The 21693-nt window shown below is 39.7% G+C and overlaps 1 long non-coding RNA gene across 2 annotated transcripts in view; it reads left to right on the top strand.

Moving 5' to 3' along the window:
- Positions 1-21693, top strand: part of LOC130596504 (uncharacterized) — a 36147-nt gene that overhangs the window by 2121 nt on the left and 12333 nt on the right. The window contains exons 2-3 of one of the 2 annotated variants that reach the window (XR_008971537.1): positions 657-784; positions 6642-6814. This is a non-coding gene — a long non-coding RNA (uncharacterized LOC130596504). Of the gene's footprint in view, positions 1-656; positions 785-6641; positions 6815-21693 lie in introns of those variants that run through there. The other variant, XR_008971536.1, reaches the window with a different exon arrangement.

The following is a 21693-nucleotide window of genomic DNA, read 5'->3' as shown; positions in this document are numbered from 1 at the left end:
CCAAACAAGTCTGGGATTCTATTATATTAACATATTACTTTATATTAATTATATTTAATATTTGTGTTTTAAATACTTCATGGAACACAATATAAAGAGCAGTAGATTTGTTCAGTTCACATTCAAAATTCCATTGTATTGCTTAGATTAGCAAAAGGTTTTGCTTTACTTTTGAGAGGAGGATCTAATTATAAAGCACAACTTATGGAAGCAGCCAAAGAAACATTTGGGGGGGAATAGCTGATATTTGTTCTGACTAAAATGTTGTGGCACAACGCTTCACCCATGTTAGTATTGGCTTTATATAGCTTTTTTTTTTTTTTAACTAGTTATTTAACACTTTCTTAAGCACCAGTGTGAACAATTTTACTACATGTTCCATTTTTTTTTAGTATATTTGTTGAAATTTAGAAGAGTCGTGGGGCTGTGTTTGCTGCAGGCTGCTATAAATGACAAGTTCTATGCTCAGCAGACAAGTTGTGGTTAGCAAATAATCTGATTTGGTAGCTGACAAAGAAAGGTGCTGCTGGTAGCTGGTATTGCTCGACTAGTTCTTTCTATCACCACTTAGAAAGCTTAGTGGGAAAGCTTTCAAAATATCTACACTCACTCACTAATGAAGTTTATTTTCCAAACTCTATTTACCTTCTTTACAGCTACCTGCAAACTCAAGAAAAGAAGAGATCTGTAATTCTTCATCACTGGCTTTATTGGAGATCAGAAGAGAGCAGGACAACAATGACACCATTAGAATCATCTGGAGGAAAGCATGAGTAAAGAGAAGGTATAAATATGTTTAATAGAGATAAAGTGTTATAAATTATTAGTTAATAAGGAAGACACACACACACACACCCCCCCCCCACACACACCCCATCCTAGCATGCCTTTAAATTGTATCCAGGAGCTTAACTAAATGAAAGTTGGTCAGAGCTAAGTAAAAGAATGTCACGCTTCTGAGAAGTTACTGAGTTTACAATGTTTATTTGCTTGGGAGTCTTAAACCCTGAGCTCTGAAAAATAGGTATCTTTTATTCTATCTTCTTAATGTAAGCTTAATTTCATGAAATCAAAACAAAAGGAAAAGGTTGTTAAGTATATTTTAATGGGTGGTATTGACCTAGGATGCACTTACTCTAATAAGTAAAGCTGGCTTGAAAATGAATGGACTGGTATCTTTTCAGAAGGAAGTTATACTGTTGTCTGATACTTAAGGTAACAAAGCAAGCTCTTGAGGGGGAATGACATCTGGAGCACTTTTGCTTGAATATTTGTGTATTAAAGAAAATCTAGGGAACAATGTTGTTGCAGTATTGTGGAGTTGCCCATCTCAATCTTTAACTCACCAGCTCAAAACTTCTTTTTGAGGTTTTCAAGGTGGATTTTACTGGTGTAACTTAAAGCCCTGATCTTCTGACTTGTCTGGAAATGTGTTCATTGGTTTATTTCCTTAGCTGGCTCTAAGGTATTTTAGGTGGTATCAGAAGGTTTTTTCTTGTATCTATAACTGATGTTTCAATTGGGTTTGTTTCCAATAGTGCAGTTAGTTTTGAGACTAATAAATAGCTTGTGATCTGGGACAAAAGTTTGAGAGGCTCTAAAGAGCTTACCTGAAAGTTCCTGTAAAGTTATCTTATGTCTCATGCTGATTTTGAACTTGGTCTCTAATCTGTTTTTCAGTCTAACTTTTGCTTTGCTAACTTTAGTAAGAAAATCTATAAACACCAGAAGGTCTTAAGTTTCATTTACACTTTCAGCCAGCACTGCTGTTGAAGGGAGCAGTTTTCTTCTAGCTGCTTGTATCAGTGTAGGTGGTTTTGTGGCTGCATATCAGAACAGATTGGGGAACTGATGTAGCTTAAAACTAATCTTTCTAAGTAGTCTAGTTTTAAGCAGGTCACCAGTGTGCTTTACCACACATGCTTGCGCTGGTACAAGCAAGAGATTATGAGATTTCTTCTTCTTTTGCCAGTGTTGGTTCAAAAGATACAAGTACTTGGGATTTGTTTGGTTTTTTTTTAATGAGATTTTCATGCTTAGAGTCTTGGCTGTGATTGATTCCATGCATTAAAGTTATGTAAGGAGGGATACAATATTCTGTATGTCACACGGCTGTCTTCTGCTTTCATTTCTTCTTTTTTCAGTCAAGTACGTTTGAATACTTATTGCAGTATATTTCTCATGAGAGAGCACGACAGGAGTCTGATCTTAAGCCTGTATTTGGTTTTGCCACTAGCAATAAATCACGTACTTTGAACGGCCCCCATGTAACTAGAAAGCTTATCTGCAAGTGTGGGCCTTGTTCCTACTTTGCCACTATGTTCTCTAGCTTCTTAGAGTGAAGGAGTCTCACAGAGGTTGACTTTGTTCAGTGTCTGAAGTCTAAGTGGTTTATGCCACTCAAAGCGTATGCTAAGCATCATGTTACAGAAAGTCTCAGTGTTGGATCTTCAGAGTCACCCCATCTTCAGCTAAAAATGACAATTTTCACTAACGACATGGAAATCTGAATGCTTATGGTCTGTCAATCCAGGAGCTGATGTGGCAGTTTGGAACTGGGCTCAGTTCCCCTGTGCACCTGTGTGTAGACCAGTGGCTCTTTCCCCCAGTGTCAAAAATGCTGTGGTTTGGGTGATGATACGCACCTCACTTGTGGTGGTATTGCTTCCTGAGAGTAAGCTCATGTGGTTCTTTCCCTGCTCTTGCTTCCATGGAGATTCCACCATCAAAACTGACAACTTTGCATCCCCTAGTATTTCAGTAGTGAGGAGTATCTCCTGCTTTACCATAGCATGTGTCTGTTGGACGTGGCAGCCTCTTACGGTCATAGAGAAGCTACTCCTTATGTGTAACCAGTGTAACTCTTCATAGAGTAATTTTTGTATGGTAGTGGCAGCAGCTGGAATCAGAAGCTCTTTTATATTGGTCATTAGAAATTTCACTCTGTTTCTGCAGTTACCTTAAGTTCTATGTAACTTTTTATTACTAGTTTTATTTAAAGCGTGGCTTATATGAATTGCTGGTGCAGCTGCACACACACTCGAATTGCCTTGCTGTTAGTATACACTGGCAGCTAAACACCACCAGATGTCCTCTGTTTCTGTATCGGACCCGAACTACCTCCTGGAAAGCTTCCTCTGGATTCTGACCGAAAATACTGATGTTTAAGCAAACCAAGGGGGAGGGCAACGACACATGACACAACGACATGACACACACCAACCTTACTGCTTAGTTTTGAAGAGACTGAGCTGTGAAACCACTTGGAAGTGCTTAGGGAATGTGTGTTACTTGTTGCAGTGTGTTAGTGGAGCTAGCCTCCCTTCTCCACCCTCTAAGCTTCTTTACAAACATGGCATCTGTATCCAAGAGATTATTTTCCAACAAGAACAGGGAAATAGCTGGATATTTCTAGGTGTCTCCTTCAGACCTGTTGCTGCATTCAGCTCAGTCATCACCACACAAAGGCTTTCCCTTTTCTTGCTGAGAGATTATTACCAGGCAACACTTACAATCAATCAGTGCATGGCTTTTCGCTAGGCAACAATAGCAGTCAAGCTAATAGAAATAAAAATGAGCATAAAAGTTGGTTAAGTACTGAAACTTGTGGCTTTCCTTCTCACCTTGGTTCTATTTGCTTGCTTGTTCTAGTCAGGAAGGGATTTTTGTGACAGATTGGCAATGTGCGAGAGAACATATTTTTACATGGCAACAGTAATCCTTCTGTGGGATGCAGTGAAACACTGTGAGACAAAAATCGTGATGTGTTCCTGCAGGTGGTGTACTGCAGGCTGCTTCGCCCCAGGCCAGGCAGTGATTTTGTCTCCAGCAGCTTCTGAGCTAGGGAGAACTGACCTCTGGATGAAGCCAAGTATCATGTACTGCCCGTGGAATCCTGTGGGAGGCGGGGGCCTCTGTTTTGCAGAAGTGATCGTTAGCCCTGTCATGCTTACTGGATGCTTTAAACTACTATCCCACCTGAAAGCTTTTAGGGGAGTTGCACCTTATTTTCTGTCTGTATAAGGAGTGATAAAACAAAGCCACACATTTCCCCCCCCCCCCATCTGTGGAGACATCAAGGGGCAACAACTTTGGGTGCTCCCTTGTGTCTTTGTAAGATGGAAAAAATAGGGGTCAAGGTTATCCCCAGTGCAATGCATTCTATTTCAGCTCTGTGCTCCTGAATTATTAACAACCCTGGCTCTGGAAAAAATAACAGAACTCTAGCTGTATTCCCAGTGGCCCCCAACATAAGAAGGACATAGAGCTGTTGCAGCATGTCCAGAGGAGGCTAGGAAAATGCTCTGAAGGCCAGAACACTTCTGCTCTGGAGACAGGCTGAGAGAGGTGAACTGATTCTGGCTGGAGAAGGCGCCAGGGAGACCTTGGAGCAGCTCCTAGTGCCTAAAAGGGCTACAAGAAACCTGGAGAGGGGCTTTGGACAAGGGCCTGTAGGGACAGGCCAAGGGGAACGGCTTTAACCTGCCAGAGGGGAGACTGAGATGAGCTCTTAGGCAGAAGCTCTTCCCTGTGAGGGTGCTGAGGCGCTGGCACAGGGTGCCCAGAGAAGCTGTGGCTGCCCCATCCCTGGCAGTGTTCAAGGTCAGGTTGGACACAAGGGCTTGAAGCAAGCTGCTCTAGTGGAAGGTGTCCCTGCTGTGTCAGGGGATTGGAACTGGATGAGCTTTAAGGTCCCTTCCAACCTAAACCGTTCTAGGATTAACCTCCAGCAGTACCAGACGCTGACTCACTAACAGCTTGGTTCATTGGAAGTAGTGAAGGAAATTATGAAATACGACCTGAAGATAACATCACAAACAAATAATTTTGGTGGTTTCAGTGTCAATGACTGTAATAGTATGGATCTGTATTGCTCTTAATTTTAGTTTCATTTTTCAAGTACTTATAATTGTAATTGCCTGATTAACCATATCATTTATTAAGGACTGGGTTTTTTTCCTGTGCTATCTGTAGATGGTAGTAAGCCATGTGAAATGTGTTAAACTAAGGGTGTGATGATTTGAGGCTCTGCGTGCTCACTATGTATTCTGGAGAAGTCCTTTAGCATTTCTGTGTATGTCATTTGATGTATTTCATTTGATTTTTGTTAGCTACAGCATTTCATTGCAAAGTAGTTTGTGAAAGTGAGTGAGATCTTGCAGGTTGCTTGTATTTGTATGTTGGAGGAATGTTATTGTACAACAGCTTTAATTCAAGTGTGTTTATCTGCCTAAATTATTACTAATATCTTTATATCTGTTCATAAGCATGGCAGTTATAGATTCAAAACAGGACATTGTTTATTAGCCTAATAACTGTAGCCACTAAACTGCATATTCCCATCATCATCTGTTTCTAAAGCAGTATTGAAATTCTGTGCACACACACAGGGAAAAAAAGGATCATTAAGCAGAATAAACAGCAAGTGACACTGAAAAATACATTACAGTGATATTTTAAGCTAATGCTTGTGTGGGCTGTGTGAAAGCACAAAGAGTTTCTCCTACGATGCTGTTTGCATTTTTGCAACTAAACGAGTAGTTTGTACTTCTGCTTCCCTTTACCTGGCTGAGCAAGGTAAGGCCCTTCACTTCCTGAAGCAAGAGAGGGAGGAGAGCCAGGTGACAGTACTGCAAAATGGGGTAAAGAGGAGTGTTGACCTAGAAGATGACTGACACACAGTTAATGACCATGTCCTCAAAATGTCATTTTAAGACAACTTACTTCATTTTCATAAATGGTTGATATTAATCAGGAGGATGTTTCTTTTCCCCTCAAAAAGTCTTAGTTTATGTTCTTTATCCTTTCTAGGCTCTAGTCCAAGTGGAGGCTCAATGTTGTTATAAACAATCTCATTCCATAGATGAAAGGGCAAACTGTCATTCTAGTTCCTTGTTTATGAAAATATTCAATTGTGTTCCATTGTTATCACTGGATCCTGGCTCTTCTTCCATTACCTAAACTGATGTATTTGGAACTGATTATAGTAGGAGATGCAATCAGTGGAATTAATATTCTGTGATAATTGGGGCTTTTCATATTGACTGTGGTTGATAATGCCATGGCAATAATGCCAAAAACTGAGAATGTATTTCTTGATGTTTTGTATGTAATTTTAGAAATTACCATACTTTTGTGCATTTCACATGGCCTTTGTTATCTGTAGTGGAAATGAAATATATTCAAAGGGCATTTTCATGTAGCTACTCAGTTCTGTAGGGTTAATGTTTCATTTCTTTCACCTTAAATGCTGCTTCTTGAAGTGCCTAGGTAGATCTGTCTGAAAGGTCTGCAGTCCACAAAGGCAGTTCAGCCTGAGTAGGGGTTATATTTACTCTCTTATTCTGCATCTAATTCCATAAGGCTTTGTTTTGCTTATTTAGTGGAATCTCAGAGGGTTTGAACTACTTCGCAGAGCAGCAATTATAAGCTAGATCTCTTCTGTAGTGAATATTTTTCTTCTGGTCTCTCTTGCAGTTAGGAAATCTTTTTCTTCTGGTCTCTCTTGTAGTTAGGAAATCTTTAAGACACTGTGTTCTGCAAGTTGGTTCAGGCTTCGGTGCACTCATGATTGGACAAATAGAAAAGAGAAGCAGTTGAATTTTAATTCCTGTTAAAAAGGTATTTCTCTTTGTTCAAAGGTTCAAAACTGCTGCAAAAATCCAGATGAGCTTATTGTGCCCTGGCCTTGCAAGCTGCCCTGTGGCTTTGCTGTAGAGATGGAGGCACAGAAAGATGAACAGTCTGCTGTTGGGGAAGTTTTCCTTACTTCTAATTCTTAAACACTTGTTTATTTCACAAAAATCCTGTGTTCCAAAGGGGAAATCCAGTGGAAAGAAGCAAACTGTGGAGAAGCAATTAATTGCAAAACCAAATGAAAGATTTTTAAAGGCACTTGAAGTAGTTTTGCAATTTTTTCTTAACTTTAAAGCTGAGGCATTTGAAGTTGGTAACTTGAGTTTGAGCACCATTTGCATGATGCTCTACTGTCACGATGTTTAGGATTAGTAAGAGAGAGAATCAGAACTTTGAAAACTGAAGGATCAGTGTGCACATCACCTTGGTCTGTTCAAGTGCACATAAAATGCTTTTTCTGTAACAGAACTGATGTTTACTTATATACAGGGTTATTAAAGTGATAACTTTTAAGAGGCATACACTCTATTACCTGGATTTTTGTCTTACATACCCTTTATTTTATCTATTCTTGTTCAGTTCTTTTCTAAAACTACTCTTGTCAGCCTAAGCGAGTAATAGATTTAGAAGCAATTTTTTTTTTCACAAGATTTAGGCACCTTTTCCTGCTGGGCTGGTACCTTGCTTTGCTTTAGTTTTGCCCAGTAACTTGTAATTAATTCTTTCTAATTTATCTTTGTTCTAACTACATATTTGAGTGTCTGAAAATTGTCTTGATTCCCTTTTGTGTGTTAAGAAAAATTGGAAAAATAGGGCCATAGCCTATTCTGCCAAGTCTCACTTTGTCAGAAATGAAAAGGGATGGTTTGCTTGTGTTTTGATTGCTCCAGAATTTTCTCTAAATGGAGATTTTGAGCTATTGTCTGTGGGTGTAAGTAGTCGCAGAGCTAGAGAAAACTGAAGACTAATTGAATAATACAGGCATATGGATCCTGTGTCCAGTAAAACCTCCTAAGTGATAATATCATATTTCAGTTTAACCTGAAGTAGCAGTGAATATTCAAGTGTTGTATGATGCAGAGAGCAAAAAGTCCCATTCTTTCTGCATTTTCAGTATTTCTTCTTATTTCTCAAGCTATTGCTTTTTTCAGTTGGTGTTTTGTCAGAGCTAAACCACAAACTATGACCAGAAGGCTAGAAATGCAAGAAAGCTTTTGTTTAAGAAGAAAAAATCACTTACAGTTGATGGACCTGGAATATAGCTCAGAAAAGTTGTTTTCCCAGCAACTTAAATCTCTTGCTTTCTGGATATATGAAGTTTTGTATGTTTGCTCCGGCCATTGAATTCCTGAATGACCCAGCAATCCTTTGTTTTCAGGAGGGGGCAGGGGAAAATCTACTGGTCTTAGTTATCCATCTTTTTTAGGGAAGAAATAGTTCTTGTACATGGCATTGTTCATGGAAAAGCAGGCGCTGAAAGTGGTTGTGTTAGTCACTGCTCCTAACTTGGCGCAGAAGGTTCCCACGTTGAGTCAGGGAGATGTCAGGCTCATGTCTGGGTATTTTTAGTGCTTTTCTTAGGTTCTAATTAGCGATGTCTTAAAACACAGTTAAAATTCAGCTGATTTCTGGACTAGCTGTTTCTCTCATCTTTGTAGTGAGAATAACAAGTGCATGTATTTGACTCCCTGTTGGAAACAGTCTCATCTCCTAATGATGTAGGTCAGCTTCTGTAAAGCTAAAAACATATGTGATGGCAGCTCTTGAAAGGGTCACTCTGTACTCTGATGCCAGAGTTCAGATGTATATGGGTGTTTCAGGAAACTAAGGCTGTTTCTGTAGCCTTTGGGAAAGGATGTGCAGCTCTGCTAACTCTTTACCACAGAATTCAGCCGTATGGAGGTTCATTAATGTTGTATGGCATAATTATTCAATGCATACACGGACCAAAACCCTTGATACTTTGAGTTTGACCCATGGGAAGTTGCTGTTAACTTGCTTGGTTTTCCTCAGGTATGATTATATAGGCAATGTATGCCCAGATTTGATATTCTGATATCCTTCTTGGATTTTGGAGAGCCGATTTAAAGATTTGGTAAGGGCTAGATTCCTGTCTCTACACTTCTCTTATTTCAGCCTGCTTAGGGGCAATTGCTTCCGTTAAGGTTTCTATTTCAGCATGCTGCCAACAGGTCTATAGGGTAGCTCTTTTTGACAGCCTTAATTACTAAGCAGAATGATTCCTATGATAACTGAATAAAAGACATCTTTCATCTTTACAGGTACCCTGAACTTAAAAAGTAGAACAGGGAGAATCCTGTACATATGTGTACTGGATCATTAAAGAGAACTGGCACTGCCACTGTTTGTCCAGTGACTGGAATACGTTTTGCACGGAAGGTGACCAGGCTTGGCTATGCAAGAGCTGTCCAGATCATAACTAGTTCTTGATGTTCGCATATATATTCACAGAAAAAGCATTCCTATGAAATGTGTTCTTTTTTACATTTACTATCAGTCTGAATAATTAATCTGATAATAAGCCATGTTGGGATGTATTTCTCAAGGACATATCTGCAGATCAGTGATAGAAGCACAGAAGAAGTTTGTACTGCTACTTTGTGCATTCTGTTTCTGATCTCCAGCCATGTAGGAGGCTTCATTGTCAGATCTGTTTTTCTGATGTCTTCCAAACAATTGAAATGTCATCACTTAAAACTCATGTTTTCAGAATAAAATGCACAGCCTCCCAAAATGTTCTATTGACTGAGCAGTTCACCCACTTTAAGCCAGGTTTGTAAAGAATTCAAGGCAATTAACTTGGCTTAGTCTCACTTCTTTAAGTGAGACTCCATCATTCCAGAGCTGGAATCAATGTCAAGTGTTCCTGTTGACTTTGGGAGCTATAAAAAAATGAAAAATACTGTTTTCCTTACTCCTAACTGATAACTGATATTTATGACTATTTAGGGCTGGATTTTAAAGCCCTCTGTGATTTGCAAAGATTTCATTTTGGGGTTTAAAAAATAGTATGTAGCTGAAGTAACCAAATACTAAAAGCACATTGGCAGTACAGGATACTTCGCAGCTTGGCTCCAAGTGCTTTTCTTACATGGTGACATGTGCAGAGATTCTCAGACAAGAATGAATCATGAAACGAATGATTTTTTTCACTTACAGGCAGAACTGGGGGAAAAAAACAGAACTGCAAAATACCAAGAAACGTTTTCACAGGACCAATTGAAACAAGGGAACACCAGGAACCAGGGTAGGAAGCCTTGCTTAAATGCCACAGATGTAGGTCACCATTCAAATTGCAATCATTAATATAGATGGTATCGTAGTTCAGTGATGGCCCATTCCTAAGGGAAAGGATGGTATTGGTTATGTGGAAAAAATGCTTATAAGACTCTACCCCCCCCAACTGGAAGGGGGCATGCACCTTAGGTGTTGTAATACCCAATTTTAACCAGCCTGTCTAAAGTGGTATTACAAAACCAAATGGCTCTAGACATGTTATGGGCATCACAAGGAGGGGTTTGTTCCATAATCAGTGAAAGCTGTTGTTCCTATATAGACCAAAGTGGCAGAATCGAAACAGCTCTGGAGGAGATTTGGAAACAAACTAAGATATTTCATGAACTGGCCATGGATGACACCTCCTGGGGGTTTGAAGAAATATGGAAAAAGTTAACTTCATGGTTACCCAATCTCTCCTGGTTGAGGCAACTGGTTGCAGGAATATTGATGTTAATTATTTTAATATTGATTACTTGTGATATGATACAATGTTCCCTCTGGTATTGTAAACGGTCTGTGATTGGAAAAGGAATGAAATTAATCACCAAGTAGAAATAGGAAATTATTTCAGAAAGAATTTTGATGGTAATGGTAATATATAAAATGTTGCAAAAGAATTTGCAAAAGGACAGAAAAAGGGGGGAATTTGAAACAAGGGGGCACAAAATCACAAAATGGAATATAGAAACCTTTAGAATTAGATTTAAGCAATGTTAAGTTTGATGGCTTTGTAACAGTAGCAATGGAAAATTACTGAGGTGCATGACACATAGAGAAAAATATAGAGTACAGCTAGAGAACACACTGAGAATTCTCACAAGATAAATCATTATAGTTGTGACATAGTTAAAGAAAAACTGTCTAGAAGAACAGGACACAGGATAAGGAGTATCTGGGAACCGCAGGTGTCCAGGATGGGCTGCAGTTAAACTACTTGATAAGTAGGAGGATAGGAGGATTGTTATGTCTCTGGTGCTAATGAACCAATTCAACTGGTATGAGCATCTACTGTGCGTGCTTCAAAGGCTGCCAGAAGTGATGAAGATCGTTGGAGGAAGTAAACGACCCTCAGAGACCACCCCCACAATTCTGTACGCATGCGGGGAACTCTCTGGAAAATGATGTAATCCATTCGTAGCCTCATGAATATGTATGTATGCCCAGTGGCTATAAAAGGACGGCTTGTGTGGCAATGGGGAGACACACGTTAGGAGGAGCTATCCCCCGTGTCTCCCGGCGCCGCAATAAAGAATACCTGCTTGTCAGCTAGAAAACTTTGTTGGCAAGTTTGTTCCTGGAGTTTTCTCCGTATCACAATAGAGGAAAGTATATTTGTATAGGTTGTCTTCAGCAGAAGACTCTTAATGTCTTGTGGAAATCTCTGCTGGCCTATAGCACGGCTCCTTTTGGTCTCATCTGAGCAGGTCCATCCCATCAGTTCCATGTAGCCAAGAGTTTATCCTGCCTGCAATAGGAAGACCTGCCAAGGAGTGTGAGAGCTTAAGCATTTACACTGCCTCTGGTTGGGCAAAACAAACTTTTTCCTGCTTGTGACACACCCTGTGGATACCCAGTTAAAATCTAACCAGCTAGAAAATGACTAAAATGTGAGAATCAGCTTACTGAGTGAGTCAGGTTCTTAATGCAGCTCTAGGATGAAGAATAATAAAACAATGTGCAAGAAAGAATACTTGTCTTATACTGAATTCATGAAAATGAAATAGTCAAAGTGCTGCAGAACAACTTGAGCATCTGCAGCAGAACTAGAATTGAAAATGCAGTCAGATCCCCTTTTTATTCAAGTCTTGTGTATCATGCAGGTGGCAAAAGCTGATTTTGGATTCAGACAGACAAACACAATTCCTGTCAAAAATTTACTCAGGGAAGAATGTTCACCTTTACTTCAATCAAATGTCCAAAATTGTTCATGTACAGATCTTTCTGGGGGTAGTTTTCATTACATAAGGCTGCCAGTGTTTTATTTCAGTACCCTCCTTTGGTGTTTCCCCCCTGCCCCTTTCTCATCCTCTTCCTTCAGTGTACCGTTGCCTGCCTTTCATCTCTCTAGTTTATTGCAAACTTCAGTTTCCTCTCAAGAAGATAACTCTCCATATTTTATATTTCCATTTTCTACAAGCTCTGATAAATCTAGCCTCACCTCCCACATCTTGCACTGTAGATTCTGGCCAGAATCTTGAGCTGCTCCAGTTTCCTTGATGACCTTCTGCACTGCACAAGGCAACCCAGAAACTCAATGCAGGGTGCTTAGGGGTGAGCCTGGAGTTCACTTCGATGAAGCATCACCATCTCATCTGTCGGCCCCATCCTCACTGGTCACTTGGCCAATAGGAAAGGCAAAAGAAACAGTCACCTGCAGTTCTGTGCATGAAAACAGTTACTGGCTCTTCATCTTCTCTTTTTCTGAAGTAAATATTACACTCTTCTTTCCAGCAGCTGTGGACCCTTCTGGAAGGGTGAGGTATGGAGTGCAGGTGGACAATTCCTGTGGTTTCTCATGCCTTCACTCAGGGTGGCTATCAGGAATCAGGCTAGTAAACAAACATTCATAGGAAGCTGTTTTACATGAGGTTTCTGGGAACCTGCTGGTGAGTATATGAACAACACTCACACTCTGGAAAAGTTCTCAGATCCAAAGTTCTTTTAGCCAAAATTACCACAGGATTCTCTGGATGCCATTGATAAAAAACTCTTTCGAAATATATGGGGGTGGTTAAGGTGGTTGTGTGTTACGTTACCAAAACATAGCCATTTTATTTCTGGGTGGCTTTCAGTTACAGGTTTTAATCCTGACTTTATGGATTTTATCCCTGAAATAATGTCTATAACCTCTAGCATCAGAAAATGTCAAGTTATTTGCTTGTAGATAGTGAAGTTTTCTGTGGAATTCTAGGTTGTTGTAATTTTCTGGCTATGGGATAATGACAGCAAACCCCCCCATCTTCCCCCAGTGTCAGTACTGTATTTACTACATTTGAACAGTATCATAGATATGAATACCCAAAGAATACTCAGCAGAAACACCGGTTTTGGCCTTTTTCCCTGTAGTCATTCTATATAACCCTTCTTACAGCACATGATTTAATAATTAAAATGGTTCTCCTAAAGAAGTTCCCTTTCCTCACTTAATTTTAACAGGAAATTGGTGGCAATCAAATATCCTGAGCCCTAAAAAGTTGTGAGAAATGTGTATTCTCTCAGGTTGGCTTTATACAAACAGTTCTGCCTTTGGTTCTTGAAAACATAAAGAAAACCCAGCAAACTGTTCAAATTCAGAATCTGATGTTGTTCTAAATCTCATCATTTCCTTTATTCAAAAGGATATTGTGGAACTTCCTTAAGACTTTTCTTTACTGACTAAGAACATATTCCTCATCGATATATGCAACCCATGTGGAGGTGGCAGCTTCATGGCCTGGAGTTCACTAGGAGCCAACCATGGGGTTTGTGCTGCTTTGCTCCACTGCAAGTCATCACTGCCTGCCTGACATACATGCATTCACTTCACTTTACCTAGCCTGACTGACATCTTCTCATGCGTATGTATTGCCTAATGTCACTGAACTACTGTGATGTTTTCTTCAAGAAGTGCAAAATATGGTCTTGTCCTGTAAGATTATTTTCTAGTAAGAAATAAATTCAGAAATAATGCGCTGAGTAGCAATCAGATTTCAATATCAAGCTTATTTAAAGATACTATTGAAGCTGCCCATTGAAGTTGTCTTCAGATCTGATTTTTGCCTTCAGTTGCCACATCTTGCTGATTCATTGCTCTTAATTCGGTATGCTCAAAATGAACTTGAAAAGAGTAATCAGTTCAGTTTTGCAGTTGTTTTCTTCATTTACTCAATTTGACCACTTGAGAGCTGCGTAAGTGAAATAATCTGTTCCTATAGCAACATATGCAGTCTGGAAGGGCTTCCATGTTGTATAGACTATACTGAATCCTTAAAAACAAACAAGTTAAAAGCAAGAGGTAAGTTTAAAAAAAAAAGAATGGATGGATATGAAGAATAGGGATTCTGAGACAACTGCACGTAATCAGTAAGAGGACATAGTTCCTGTCTGGCATCAGAATGCCCTTTGTTAAGGTGCCCTTGCTTGTTTCTTGGCAAAAGTTTCTGGAATCCCAAAGCTTGCCTGCCCTCACTGGTGAGTGTGCCAAGCAGCTGAGGTTACAGAAGCAGTGTGTCTGACTTCACGAGGTTACAGCATCAACCAGATATTCAAATAGAGAGGTGTTGGCAAGAGGCTTTTTGTAGAGAATTTAAAGAAGCCTCTTTGGTTGGTTGGTTGGTTGTGGGTTGGTTTGGGGTTTTTTTTAGTACTCCTTGTTGTAAGATGAACTTGGAGTGCTTATGAGTAGTAGGCTTTTCTGGTGAACAAAGCTGTGCATCTGATAGTTTCATTCAACGAAACATGCAAGGAAAATCTCAGTCTCTCTCATGTGCATCTTTGTTGTTCTATAGTGGAGTGAACCTAATGAAGCCAAAAGGCAAAGAGTTGGAAAGGCTCTGTGAAAAAGAGTGCAAGCCAGAGCTTCAAATAGAAGTGGATACCTGGCATCTCTAAATGCTGGGCTTGTGTCAGTGCCATTTCTAAAGTTTAATATAAATGCTGCAGCACCACTCACAGCTGACAAAATTATAGTTTGTGTTGAAAGCTGTATGAACTACTTTAGCAATACAACATGTCCAGGATGAGAAACAGAATGGATGGTTAACCTTTCAAACCCTGAGAGAAGACAATGGGTTTAGCATTTGTTAATCTCCAGTTTGCTACTTACATATGGTATAATATATATAATCTGCTTTTCCTTCTTATGTGTTGAGGAAATCCTAAATTCAGTACTAACCAGAGATAATTTGATGATGGACGTGAACTGGATTAACAGTGCTCTACTTATTGAAGGAAGAATATTTTATGACTTGCTCATTCTCATGCCTTCCTCCCCCGTGATCCCACATCTCCTTTCCAGATTGGCCCTTGGAGTTGCCTAAAGGCAAGCTAGGCTGAGTCAGTCCTATGGCCTGGCAGAGGGCAAGCTCTGAATGTCACTGCATCCATCAGCAGACAAGCATCAGACAGCCCTCAGGCAAGCAATACCTGTGACTGTGTTTGGGAGCTAGGAAAGCTGTACAGATGGGAGAGGAAAACAAAGTCTTCCTGTTTCAGGACAGCAAGGAGCTTATTTTGCTTTCCCTAGGAGAAGAGAATTCCAAATCGGTTTAGGGTTTCATTTCTGTCTGTAACAGTCTTCATCTTAAAAGTTGCTGATGTTTGCAAATACATGTATAGGTAATTTTTCATTTAGGACTTTTAAAGGCAAATTATAAATTAGTAACTTGGGAAAAATCTCTCATCCCTTCCCCCCTCTCCTCCCTGCCCCCTGAGCCTTTGCATAATCCTCTAATAGTCTTGAGTCATACAGGAGAATTATTCAGTTTGATGTGTTCATGACTGCTTTCATTATGGTCCAGGAGTTAAATTCTTTGCTTGTGTACAGCATTTACAAGGACCATAGCTTATGACTGCCTGCAGTAGCTGAATAACATGAGTTAATGCTAAAACAGACTTTATTTGGACTCCCCTTATCACTTATGAGTGGTGCAGGTAGACTACTTTGGGTAATCGAAGTATAAATCCTATTTGTTATAGTGCAGCTTCTTCTGTCTCCATTTGACTTCCTTTACCTTGTATGCCTTGTGTTCCCTGCCTGGACAAGCATCTGCATTATAATGGAATTTGTTTAAGCTAATTTAGTACTTCAAGAATAAAATTAGTGCTCCCTATTTTAACTTTAAAATTTTTTAAATGCAATTTAAAAATTGCAGTGCAACTTCCAAATTTTAATTTGGGGGGGGGGGGGGAATAATCTGTCCCTTGCTGGGTAATCCAGAAACTCTGGATTTCTTTCTCTTTTTTTCCCTTAGAATGTGAAAATGAAGGGAGGTTTTCTATCAAAAATGAAATTTTCATTCTTTTATTTGTATTTTAATCTTGTTTTTAACAGGTAACGCTGATTTCTTTTTAAAAAAATCTTTGAAGAGTGCTTTCTGGTAATTCATCTTGATATCATATCCAGCATATAGAGATAGACATCTTTATCTCTATCGCTAGACATCTCCAGAAAGGAGCCCAAGCCTAAGCACAAAGCCAAACTGTAAAGCCTAATTCTTTTTTTAATAAGTAGAAATACATATCATATAATCACAGAATGGTTTGGGTTGGAAAAGAACTTAAGATCATTCTGTTCCAACCCCCCTGCCATGATGGGCAAGGATGCCTGTCACTAGATCATGTTCCCCTGTCCAAGGGCTCTGTTCAGCCTGGCTACTTGAACACTGCCAGGGGGGGAGAATTCACCATTTCTCTGGGCAACCTGTTCCAGTGCCTCACTACTCTCACAGTAATGAACTTCTTCCTTATATCTAACCTGAACTTCCCCTGTTTCAGTATGAACCCATCACCCCTTGTTCTATCACTACAGCCCCTGATGAAGAGTCCCTCTCCAGCATCCTTGTAGGCACCTTTCAGACATGACACATCTCAGGGTTATGTTAGAAAATCAGCTGGGTTGGGAAACTTCAAATTTACTATGAATAATTTGCCTGCAATATTAATTTCAGTTACTAGCATCTAAGTTCCTCTAAATAAAACAAATACTTCCATACATCAGAAATCACAAGTTTGCTTTCTCTTCAGTTTCTGTGTATAAGCTTCAGACAATACTAAATACTGTATCAACAGAGGCATGATTGCTATATTATTGGTCATTATGCTCACACATCACTTGAAAGTATTTATTCCTTTTACGAGTGGGTAAATGGGTTTTAAATAAGGCAGGAGCATGGTTTTGAGGGGAGAAGGCTGTTTTCCCATAGCTATTGTTACTTGCTAGGAATTATGACATATACGGCAGGATGATGTGCCTAGTTCTGCATAACTACTGGAACTTGGAACTTGGTTTGTAAAACTATCCTTAATATGTGACCTTGAAGAAGAAGTTGCACTTCTGTTTCCAAATGGGAATCTTGGGCAATGTCCGTAACACTTGGCTTTTGTTTGCCCCCTGATAGGAAGGGCAGTGGAATGAACAAAAGTTTACCTCCCTGTAACTTGAAACAAGGTGTTGCAGTAAAATACTCTTTCAGTAGAGAATGCATTCTCTAATTCTTGATGTGAAGATAATCGGCCTGTAAACAGTGCTCTGTTTGCATGATATGGCACCGAAAGCTTTGGTCAAAGACAAGTTGCCTTATACAGGATTAAGCAAAGGGAAATGTCCTAAAGAACTTGTTAGCATGAATAGAGTTCTTGGCTTAATAAATTCATCGAAGTAGCATCGTGTCTGAAAACGCAGAACCACATCCTTGAAACCCCAGTGCTTTTTCCATCCTCCTATGTTTGTCACTTGTGCTTTCTTTCTGCTGATGCTTGGCACGTATTTAATATCTCTCATTTGATGTGTCAGACAGTAAAAGCATTAAACATGTCTTGCATGCTAGAGCAAATGTATTTTCCATTGTGCAACGCTTCCATTATTTTTCCAAGTAATCTGTGACAAGAGTACTGTAAAGCACAATAGAAAACAGAATGTTCTCTTGAAATGTTTCAAGTAACTTGCACTCCTGTTTTCAGTAGGAATTTTGTTTTGTGCATTCCTATCCAGGTTTGTAAACCTGTATTGCAGACTACACAGATCAGTAAGTATTTTGATATGCAGGTGATACTCAAATGCTTATAACTAGAATGAAACAAAACACAATGCTATAGAAATTCAAGCAGAACTCTGGCCACTTTATAAGATCCAAGGAGAAAGACCATAAAGACTGTACCTAGTAAATTTGAATCTTAAGGTGGTGGAATAGAGTATAGGGGCACTTCAGTGTGTGTACAACTTCAGTTGTACATTCATATTCATTATGATGAGCACAGTGTAAGTTTCTGTTAGTAAACAATTCAACAGATCATAGTGTTTTTCATACTTGGTACAAGCTCTAGGTAAATATTACAGCTTCCTTGGGGAACATCAGAACAGACTGCAAACTGCTGCGTGATAATGAAGAAAATGAAGGACTGTTTGCCTTAGCTTTTTCTCAAGGAAATAGGAGACTAATCTCTCTCTCGACTCTTTCCAGACCCATCAAACATGGTTGGAATATCTGGGTGGGAATAAACTTGGGTAAGATCCAAAGATTTTTTGAGGCTTTACAATTGAAGATAATTCATATTTAAGCAAAACCAATCACATAAGAAGTTCAGGAGTATTTGTCATTCTTATTTAATGCTGTCTGTAGCCTTTAGCAGTTGCAATATTCTCCTTACCACATATGAGGATGAGCAAACAAAAATCTTGCATGTGCGTAAGTACAAACAGGGTTTATTAAAAGTTGGTCACAGAAACACTCATTTTACCAAATTTTGGATGAAAAAATCTCCGGGTTTCTTTGGGATAATGCTAAGACTTTTAAAAACACTTTTGAGAAAAGTAAGAAAATATTTCAGGTTATTCATTGTATCCATATTAAGACCTGTGCTCTCCCCAGAAACAGTGGTCTCCCATTATAATGAATGAGTGCCATTACAGCTGATATCTTGTCTAGTTTTGGGAGAGGTTTCCATACAGCTGTTGCTTTTGGAACTGTATAGCTCTGTGTAAGTATTTCTACTGCCAAGAATCTAAGTACCTGAAATTCATGCTCAGAAAATCTTTCTGAATCATGAATATTTGCACAGGATGAAATGTATTAAGAAGCTGGACAGACCAGGCCATTGGCTGGGTCTCTACCTTGGAATATGGGAGAATGATAGAACAGGGACTGGAAGCAGTGGTTTTCACACTGTTGTCCATTGTCACAGCCATCACACTATATAAATTTGTTTTGGCAGATTCCTGACCATGTCTAATTAAAGCCTTCTCTGAACATTGTCAATGCATTTTACTGCATGCATGTGCATTTCACTGTACTATTAATATGTCGTGCAGAACTCCTAAGGGAGCTGGGTAATTAAATAGTTTACCTTAAAACAGATTGTGCTGAGCATAGTAATGAGCACTCCTTATTTCTGTATGCTGTACACTATCAGACAAAGCAGTGTTTTGAGTGCTGCTTTTAGATTGAGTCATCTATTTTAGAGAGCTGAGGAAGTACTGTCTTTTGCCTGTACATCTAATCTGTGCTAGAGGCATGGCTGTAAGCACTGGCAATCCTGTAGCAGTGTGTCCTGTATAAACATCCAGCTTACTGCAGAACAGCCAAACTGGAGCTTTCTGATGGGAAACTGTCCTTAAAAGAAAGCCTAAAGAGATTGGTGTGGGGTTTTTGCCCAAGTGGTGGACAGAAGCAAGTCAAAAAGCAGAGGAAGTGGCAATAGTAGTAGTGGTACCTCATAGTGACCCTAAACGTCTATGCTATGCCTTGCAAAGAAAAACAGGTAAGATGAATGATAAGTAATACTATCAGATAGCAAAAATAAATCAATCTTCATTATCTAGACTAAGATTTGTAAGAAATCTAAGGGTGGAGGCCTGGGCAAACTGCATGTCTGTCCTCGCCTGCGCAGTGCATTCTGTAGGTTATACCCAAACCTCAAGTCTTCTAATCTAACAAACAGTAAAGAGGAGTTTGTTTTGCTCTTCACAGAACTCTTCCTGCTCAGACCTCGCTTGCTGGCTTGCTGGATTATTCAGAAGTTCTCTTCAACAGAGCCAGTGAGGTGTGTCTGATTCAGCAGCCACATGAGCCAGATAACCCTGTGTTTTTGGAGACAGCCCTAGCACTTGTCTGCATGATACCATTTTTTACTTCAGGGCATAAATCGATTGCTGCTGGAATTGGAAAGGAATGCTGTCTTCTGAATCTCTGCCTACTCCTACAGGGAAATGAACTGGACAGATATCACCTGGCGGACTATATTTCTCTCTTTCTACATTCTAATTTTGCTGTTAACGTAAAGTTTGTTCTGAATGTAATTACAAATTGACAAGTACAAATTCATTCTAACTGCATTTCATAAGACTACTTAATCTTCATAAAGACACTAAGTCTGCACAATGTCTCGCTGTCACAAGCAGTGACTCACCAAGAGAAGGATGAAAATAACTCCAGGTCTTTCTGGTGCTCTGTGAAAAACTAAATGGGTCTAATAAGGTGCTGGATCTATAATTTCAAAATCAGTCTCCTTTGCAGAGCTCTTTAGAAACCTGCTGTTTCATTCTGACAGTAGATGTATTAATATATAATTGTGTACTTATACAAATATTTGGAAAGCTTTTGTTTGTCATTCAGCAGCTGAAGATCAAGGGTTTTTCCCAGCAGCCCTACAGCACTTATTTTCCTACAACTGAATATGTTTTGGATAGAAGAGGATATGTGCATAAGGGGCAAGAATCAGGAACTTGGTGCAGCCAGTACAGCAGGATTTATGACGGATCAGTATTGACAATTTCATTATGTTACTCCTGGAAGGATTTCCTTTCACTAACATGATACAGCCGAGAAACCTCATGCAGATTAAAATGATCTTTCTAGATTCACTGATCACTTATGTACCTACTTATTGCTTAGCACTAATAAGATGAACCAGTTTTTGAGCAATACTGCAGATTCTCAGAGAGAAAATGTAGTTATGAGAGATGGAGATTTTGTTACAACTCTGAAGGCAGTGATTGTTATCAGGGATGGTTCTTGTAAAGAGGGGAGATGCAGAGCTAAGCCAGCATTCCCTTAGTCACTTCACTGGAACTTCTTACACTTGCATTATTTAGGCATCCTGTCTGGAGGCTCATTAGTCTATTCCCACAGGGAGTTGCGGTAGCGAATAGCAGCAAGAGAGCTGAGAAAACTGTTAAAGAGTGCTTCCAAACAAGCTTGAAAGTGGTTCTGTTGGGCCTAATTCTTTCTTTTGGCAAGTTACTACTGGTCTTTTCGTCCTTCTGGAGCTGACAATCAAGGATTTCCCTTTACACTGCTACCACCTTGAGCAGGAGCTGGGATAATGTCTACCACCGTGCCAAGTCAGAGCTAATGTACTCTGGTATACACCTTTTAGCAAAGTGTATGGGCATCTTAGATGGCAAAGAGATAGATCCACTTTATAATGAATTAGTGCAGCAGCTTTGCCTTGATCTTACCCAAACCCTGAAATTTACCCCCCCTAGAACAAAGAGAAACAAACATGCATTTCAGACGGGACACTTTTTAAAAGGCTGGCTCTCCCCTGGATGGAGGGGATGTCTCTTGGAATGACTGCAGGACACTGCTGCTGGCCCAGATGTAAATAAAGCCTTTTTAAGGCACATCTTCACCACATAAATCTTAAAAGGCATTTCTCCCAGGGTTGTGCTACTCCTTCTGGGCTTGCAGAAGACAAGACCATCGTTGGCCTGCTTTTGGAGACTATCTTGGGCTTGGCACTACACAAACTGCAGTTTCACAGCTTCCACCAGCTCAAGTGCAGGCAGAGATCACAGTTTAGCTACAGTCCTAAGATATCAAGGCAAAAGACTGAACTGGAGTCAGAAATACAGGCTCTGCTACTCACCATTCCCATGAGTAGCATGGGGAAAGCAAAGTGTTGTGCCAAGTTACAGCATTTCTCCAGATATGAGTGAAAAAATCCAAAGTATTCCCAGAGGGTGTTTTGGAAGTACTGGATCAGTACAGTAACTCACAAGGCTGTATGGCCTTCTCCAGACATCCTTACCACAGCAGTTAGAAATCAGAGGGTGATTTA

Source organism: Pezoporus wallicus, unplaced genomic scaffold, assembly GCF_028554395.1.
Source record: "Pezoporus wallicus isolate ANWC-B61680 ecotype Strahan unplaced genomic scaffold, APGP_CSIRO_Pwel_v1 contig_5935, whole genome shotgun sequence".
Lineage (NCBI taxonomy): Eukaryota > Metazoa > Chordata > Aves > Psittaciformes > Psittacidae > Pezoporus > Pezoporus wallicus.
The sequence above is the reverse complement of the archived record's forward strand: the minus strand, read 5'-3'. Positions and strand labels throughout refer to the sequence as shown.